We start from the raw sequence: 7,905 nt of genomic DNA on the forward strand, positions 1-7,905 counted from the left end.
AACTTATTAAGTTTCACACTATATAACTTGTTTATATCCTTCATTTGTTTAGTTGATCAGTTTAGTTTTCTCTCTCTTGTTATTGTTCTCTGATAGGGTTTGAGATCAGAGATTTGTACGAATAATCTCTCATCTATCTGTATCTGAGAGATTATTCAGTTGGTTTTGATTATATTCTTGTATTGATGATCATCAGTGGATGATCATCTATGTACTGTCTATATCTTGTGTTGATTTGATCTTACTATTGTAAGATCTTTTGGGTATTTGGGGGGCAAATTATTTTGGGTTGGTTTAATAAGATTTTGTCACCTGTTTTGTCGCTATTTCTTGTGTTATTTTGTGTTTGTGAGTTGAATCATAAATTTCTACAAAGTGTGGCACGTTGGAAACGTTGCTGATATAAATGAACAAAATTTTCTTTGAGGCATCTATAGTGATAATGAGATTGAACCATAGTTATAAATTGAGGTTTACTCTAACTAAAAGAATCCATAGTTATTCAAGGATATTTGATCATTAATTTCGGTCAAATGTTACTAAAGTCAAGTATAGTTTACTAAATAAGGGTGATTATTTGGATAGCAAGATTGGAAAAAACTTAGCGGACCAAAACGTGAATATCAAGACTTTGATCAAGGCTAAAGTGGGAAACGGTGAAGCTGTTCGGTTCTGGACAGATTTTTGGATCGGGAACGGGCGCTTGTTGATAGTTTCCCAACTCTTTTTGCTTTTGAATCAGCTAAAAATGTTTCGGTGGCTACAAGATTTAGGGGGTGGGACTGGATCAGAGGCATAAATAGTTCAGCAGAACTAGAAGAGTGGGGGCGGCTTCAATTTTTGGTACAAAATACTACACTGGGTGCGGGTCAAGATACTTGGGGTTGGACTCTCAATTCGAACGGGGAATTTTCAGTAGCTTCGTGCAGAGATATGCTTGGAAGATATGCGGTTCCCTACTACCCATATGCTTGAGTTAAATGGGTCTCAAAAAAGAAACATATTTGCATGGAGGGCCGAGCAAGACCGACTCGTGACACTCAAAGGCTTGCAGAAGCGAAACATGTGTAGGGGCCTGACACTTTGTCGACTGTGTGGGGACACAGAAGAAGATGCTGAACATCTCTTTGTATCATGTTATTTTGCAGCCTTGATGTGGCAAAAGGTGAGCCTGTGGTGCAATATACCCCAGCTTTATGCGTTCATGGTTCGAGATCTCCTCTAAGTGCACAAAGACGTGGTGGTGAATTAGAAGAAGATATGGGTTTAATTCAGGTGATTATTCTAGCCTCTTGCTGGGCAATATGGAAAGCGTGAAACGATTTAGTTTTCAACGGTAAAAGGGTGTCAATCGATAGAATTTTCAGGGAGACACAAACATTGGCTTCTCTATAGTTACTGTAACCATTGAATTTTTAAACTAGTGTGTTTTTTGTTTTGATTGGAACCATTTTTGCATTAACACTAGATCGAAACCAGGTTATGTTCAGATTTTTTGTTTTAATTGGAACAGGTCTTCCATTGAAATTACACATAGCATTAGGTTGAAACTAGGTTATATTCAAGATTATTGATTCTGTTTCAAATTGGCGACAAGGCCTAAGCCATCTCATGCAATGCAAATTTAATAAATATAGATTTCATTTTCTTTAAATGGGTCAAATTTTAATCTCAAATCCTATTTCGTCAAGTTCCTATTCTTCTAACAAATTTCAATTCTACGACAAATATCTTTCGAACTAAACGCACCACAAAGCTTACTAGGTGTGCATGTATAGGTATCACTAAAATTATAACTAATGTTGATTCAATGTACATGCAAGTTCTACGCTCATGCATTAGCGGATCTAGAAGAGACATTCAGGGGTATCCCAAAAAAAGAATTTGTGTATATTGTGGCGGATTTGGAAAAGAAATCAGTGTACACATGAGTGGCGATATATATAAAATGAAAAAAAAAATTTCACTTTGCCAAAAAAGTTGAGGGGTATCCTGGGCACCCCTAGATCCACCACTGCGCTCATGCCACCCTAGCATTGTGTAATCCTTAAAACCGACAACAATTTAGTCCTTATGATTCTCTACAAATATCATAAAACATTATTGCCTGCCTCACCAGCAATCTAAGGGTTTCATTGGGGCATATCTAGTGTATTTGAAGTCCAGTCCACAAACTATTTGCCTTTCTTTTTTCCTTTTGAAATAAAGGAAACCGTTTCCATTGCGGTCAGCCTTTATGGCCATTTGTTGGATGTGGAACCAAGAGAAATTGGTGAGGCGAATTTGGGTAAAGGCGATAAATGTGACTGGGGAGGAGAGAGGGAAGAAGGCCTTTATGGTAGTATGTACAACTTTCAAATATATTTAAGAACATCTTTGACGTCTAGGAGAAATTCATCTAACAAGTAGAAAAGAAAAATTCTTGATTAAACAATTCAATCTTTGATCTTATTCCAAGTAAAACAAATCAATACAATTTTCAATGAATGTTTTGAAAGTTCATTCTATTAACAACTTCTGGATTGTGTTAAACTCACATTCTTATAAATCTTATCAATTGGTTGCAGTACACACTCTACGGATTTCACCTTGTGTCCCTGTTTTCACCTCAATATTACCCATCTTCACCATTGCTCTTCCAAACTCTGCGTTAAATCTCGATCCCGTTTGCCCCCTTTCCCCTAAATACCTTTGTACAAACCTCTGAGTCCTGCGGTCACTCCATAGCTTTGCATCGGATTCAATAACTCCCCTTCTATTCCTCAAGTTTTCATAGAATGAATTGCCGAAGCTATTATCGCTACCTGTATCAAGCGCCACACGTCTTAATGCATCGCCACCATTGGGGCAAAGTGCTCGGAGTTGTGGTAGGAATGCTGGGTTTATATCTGGGTCGGGTCCATTGGTATTGTTGAAGTTGTATAACCTGTAGCTGAATAATGCACAGGCTGCTGTTCCAATTGTGTGTCCACCTGGCAAACAAAAAAATAAAAAAATAAATAATTTATAAATAAGGCCATAACATTCTATACATTAGCTAGTTTTTCTACATTACTTTATTCTACTTACCGACAAGAGTAACAAGATCTTTTGTGTTGAGGCCTTTATCAGCAAACTTTCTGATTTGGACACTAATAGGGTCATTAAAGGCAGGCAAGTTTGCGGTATCTGATGCTTGTGAAACAAATCCATCTCTACGTCCTAATCGTACCTGCCAACTACATCCACCGGTCTGCAATAATATATTAAAAAAAATGATTAAGCAATAAGCATATATAACTACAAGTTTCTAATGTACAAACAGCATGAGAAGCTAGGGTTAACTGTTAAGGAAATATGTACTTACCAAGACCACAGAATCACGTGCAGCAAGAGCAACGATATCAGCACATGAGATCACTCCTGGGCAGGCTGTTTCGAGCTGGGACTTTGAAGCATCAATAACTTCAAAGCCTCTCAAGAGAGAGTTTGGGCCTGCTTACTTCTCAGTTGTGGGTCCATCAATTAGTATAGATGCATCACAACCATTGACAAAGCAGTCATGGAAGAACATCCTTAGTAAACCAGGTGCGATTGTTGGGTTGGCTTGGACAGCAGACCGAACCGCAGACTGAACTATGGATTCGGCCCTAGGGCAGGACGACCTGTAATAACCAAGACGGGTGCCGCTGCCACTACCGCGGTTGCCTTGACCTAGTGACAAGGTTGTGAGTGTGGCTAACAGAAGAACCAACAAAGCAACCGTTTTGCTAAAGGAGGAAATCTCCATTAGTAACAAAGTGTACTAGATGTGATTGTGTGTCAAAGATTTGTCTTTGAGGTTAAGTAATGTATTTCGTAAATGAGATAATGATGTTGAGACATTGCATGGAGGGTTGGTATATATAGTCTTGGTGGGAGATTGAAAGTCAACCATATATGGAGGTGCAAGGAAGCAAGAAGAAAGATAAACTTCATACTTAGGCCACTCGGGGCGGTAACGTGATGGGCGTTCATCACCCGTGGAATCATAACGGAACACCGCCGCCGCATGCATGACCACGCGTTGAACTTGTAACGCGTTAACTCCACCACGCGTTGAACTTTGTAAATTTTTGACCATTTGTAAATTTTTGACCGTTGCTTTTTGACCGTTTGTAAATTTTTGAACGTTGTTGATTGTTTTTTTTATATAAAATCCCACATATTTCAATACACAAACTCATAAAACTCTCAACTATTCTCACACTCAATACAAAAAATTCAAAAAACTCTCAACTATTTTCACACTCATTTTTACAAGAAATATGGAAGGTTCAAGCAAGAGAGGTGGTGGATCGAAAAAAAGAGGTGGCGGTTCGGGTACGAAGAAAATAAGGCCCAAGGTTCGAGCGAATCTTGGTGAGCCGGCACGCTTTAGGTTGCAAGACGAACCCGACCAAGTCCTACCCTTTCAAACCCAACAATATCCACCCTTTCAAACCCGAAAATATCCACCCTTTCAATCGCAAACGTACCATAACCAACCGTTCGTTCCACCGTTTCAACCTCACCAATTTCAATCGCAAACGTATCAAACCCAACCCCACACACTCGACCCACTACTAGAAGACAACACCTTCATTCATCATTTTGCAAAAGCGTGGCATGAACCACGTGAACCACAACAAAGTCTTGACGAGGACGAGGAAGAGGAAGAGGAAGAAGAAGCGGAGGAAGAGGATGAGGAAGAAGAACAAAATGTTGAGGTTCAAGAAATCGCTCCAATCGGCCGACAACCTTGGACGAGCGAGGAGGAGGTCTCGTTGACGAAGGCGTATTTGCACATCTCGGAGAGTAAGAAACACGGGAACGAGCAACGAAAGGATGCGTTTTGGAGACGAGTTATTAATCATTTTAGGCAACTTCCCGGTGCAAGGATACGAAACATGGACCAAATGACGTCGAAGTGGACGGATTTGAACGGGAAAATTAGCAAGTTCAACGCTTGTTTCATTCAAAAGGTATGTTTTTTTATTAAAAAAAACAGTTTTATTTAAAAAACTGTTTTATTTAAAAAAACAGTTTATTAAAAAAAACAGTTTTATTTAAAAAAACAGTTTATATAAAAAAACAGTTTATATAAAAAAACAGTTTATATAAAAATACAGTTTATAAAAAACCAGTTTTATATAAAAAAACAGTTAATAAAAAAAACAGTTTATAAAAAAAACAGTTTATATAAAAAACAGTTTATAAAAAAAAAACAGTTTATAAAAAAAACAGTTTATAAAAAAAAATAGTTTTTAAAAAAAACAGTTTATATAAAAAAACAGTTTATAAAAAAACAATTTATAAAAAAAACAGTTTATAAAAAAAAACAGTTTTAAAAAAAAAACAGTTTATATAAAAAACAGTTTATAAAAAAAACAGTTTTATAACATTTTATTTTTTTTGTAGAGCCGAAACCCACAAAGTGGAGCGAGCGAGGCGACGATCATGCAACAAGCCACCGCCGAGTATTGCAAAACGTACTCTAAGAGAACTTTTCCACACGTGGCGTCATGGGAAGTTGCGAGACATCACCCGAAGTGGGTCCCCGTTGAGTTGGTTGACATGCATGGTCCTACGGCTCCAAAAAAACGAGGCGGTTCGAAAAGATCAAAGACATCCGATTCGGGGAACTACACGACTTCCGCGTCGGATAACTTGCCCCAAATGAACTTAAACAACGACCCTCTTGACGAACCCGATCAACCCCTTGACGAGCCCGTTGAGGAAGATACACCCACAAGGCCACGACGCAGACGAGGTGGTGAATCGTCAAGCAAAGGGAAGGAGGCGGTGGCGGAGTCGATCTTTAGAATCGAAGAGGAGAAAATGACCCAATTCAAGAAGGCCGAACAAAGAAAAGAAACAATGATGTCCCTAAAAGTTGAACGGGAGCAGGCGTACAAGGAACACTTGAAAACGATTGAAAGACAAAATGATTTAAAAATCTTGTGTGAAAACCACGCCCATCTCGACGAACCGTTCAAGTCAGTTGTCATTGAACAAAAGCGCGCGATTTGCGCAAAGTGGGGTTGGGAGATGCCGCCGGTTTAGTTGTTTTTTTATTTGGTTATGTAATTTATTTTTAAAGTTTAATGAAATTTATAATTTAGTGTTTTATTTTTAATTTCTAATTTTAAAATGAAAATTAAAAAAATTGGGAGTGATAGAATTCCATCACTAGTGATTCCACTCCTCCTACATTTCTATCACTAGTGATAGAAATTTGGTTGATGACATGTCATGATTTGATTGGAGAGTCGAAGTGATAGAATCCATCACTAGTGAACCACCCCTAGTCCCCTTAAAAAAAAAAAAAAACAAGCTGGATCTTAATCACGGAGACCGAGTAGCTATACTTGAAAGTTTCAATATTCAAAAAAGTACTATAGTTTAACTATATGGAATCTCTGGTATGGAGAGGGTGGGGAGGTGCTATTGATCAATTTTTGGTGAGGTGGCATGGGTAAAGGGCCCCATACCCCGTTGCCTAAACCTAAAATTAATTAAGTTAATAGTAAAGAATATTTCCATCAAACATGATATAATTACGCTTTTTGTCACTATTGTGTTACAATTTTGTTACCAAAATAGGAATTGTTTTTTTTATAGCAAATGTGTCGAAGATAACAACGAATTTTCCAACAAGGTTATGACCAAACTATGATATAGTTAGGATTTTTATGTCGCTGTTTGTTACCAGTTTGTTGCCAAAATAGGATTTTATTTCGTAGCAAAGCTGTTAGAAATGTGTCAAAGTTTACACCAAAGTCAAACATTTCTTTAGCAAATCGATCCCTTTGCAATAAGAACCTTTTCTATACTGTCGGTTTTTTGATACGCCTGCATGATAACTACATTAACCATGTATTAGTTAGTGATAATTTTGAATATGACAAGTAGTTTTATCCCATGCGTTGCGGCAAGAATTAAGTTGGTTTCAGTTAGATTAATTTCATTACGATATCGTCACTCCATGTAGCAATCTGAAGGGGTAAGGTCCCAAAAACCTCGCTTCGAGTATTTGGACCATACCACAACCTCATCCTTCTAACCTTGTTTAGACCTTGCGCGCCCGCGCACTGGTCCAACAAAGAGAACTTAGAAGAAAAATAACAAGCAACACCTGCGCGCCAAAAGGAAACTAACGAATCCTTGCGCCTCTCTCCATAACAGATAAGGATAAACATCCTGATAAACACTCCCGCATAAATAGTACCCAGACTCGGATATTATTTACTCCACTGATGCCATACAATAAGGAGCCACACAGGAATTCAACTGTACTCTTCTGGAAGACTCTATCGTGCATCACCAGACAGTTATAACCGTCTGGCCACATGTCATCATCCCAGGCTCCCTTGAAGTCACGTTGATGGCACGAAATTGAAGAGAGATCTTCACTTACCCACTTTCCACGTGGCAATACCCCGGCCGTTGATCAAAAGATCGCGATCCGTGTGATCTCACATCCGTTAAGTAATTAACAGAGGGAAAAATAACCGCTCACGGGGTTAGCATTTTCCGTCAACATTTCAATAACAGGTTTTCCCGCCCAAACTTCGGCTATAAATAGAAGGATAATTCAGGTATAATCTCCAAGTTACATTCACTTCACTTACACTTCTTCTTCTTCATAAACATGTACTTATTCTCATACCGGAGGGTGGTCACGGAGAGAACCCCCATTCTCCCCGTGGTGAGTCTAATGGTGGTTATTTTGCAGTTACTGTGAAGAGAAGAAGATCAGTCACCCTTGAACCGAACGAGAGGAAACCAACCCTTTTTATGCAGAACCTAACCCCCTCGTTTATCTGATTCCGGTCATTTAACCAGTATTTCTTCATTGGCGCCCACCGATTTCTCAGTTTCACTCGTTTCTTCTCGTTTCGATTC

The 7,905-nt window shown here is 38.6% G+C and overlaps 1 pseudogene; it reads right to left on the reverse strand.

The window, feature by feature from the left end:
• Nucleotides 1-2,412: 2,412 nt before the first annotated feature.
• LOC110881928 lies at nt 2,413-3,769 on the reverse strand (annotated as a pseudogene).
• Between the last annotated feature and the right edge of the window lie 4,136 nt (nt 3,770-7,905).

Source organism: Helianthus annuus, chromosome 10 (assembly GCF_002127325.2).
Source record: "Helianthus annuus cultivar XRQ/B chromosome 10, HanXRQr2.0-SUNRISE, whole genome shotgun sequence".
Classification (NCBI taxonomy): domain Eukaryota; kingdom Viridiplantae; phylum Streptophyta; class Magnoliopsida; order Asterales; family Asteraceae; genus Helianthus; species Helianthus annuus.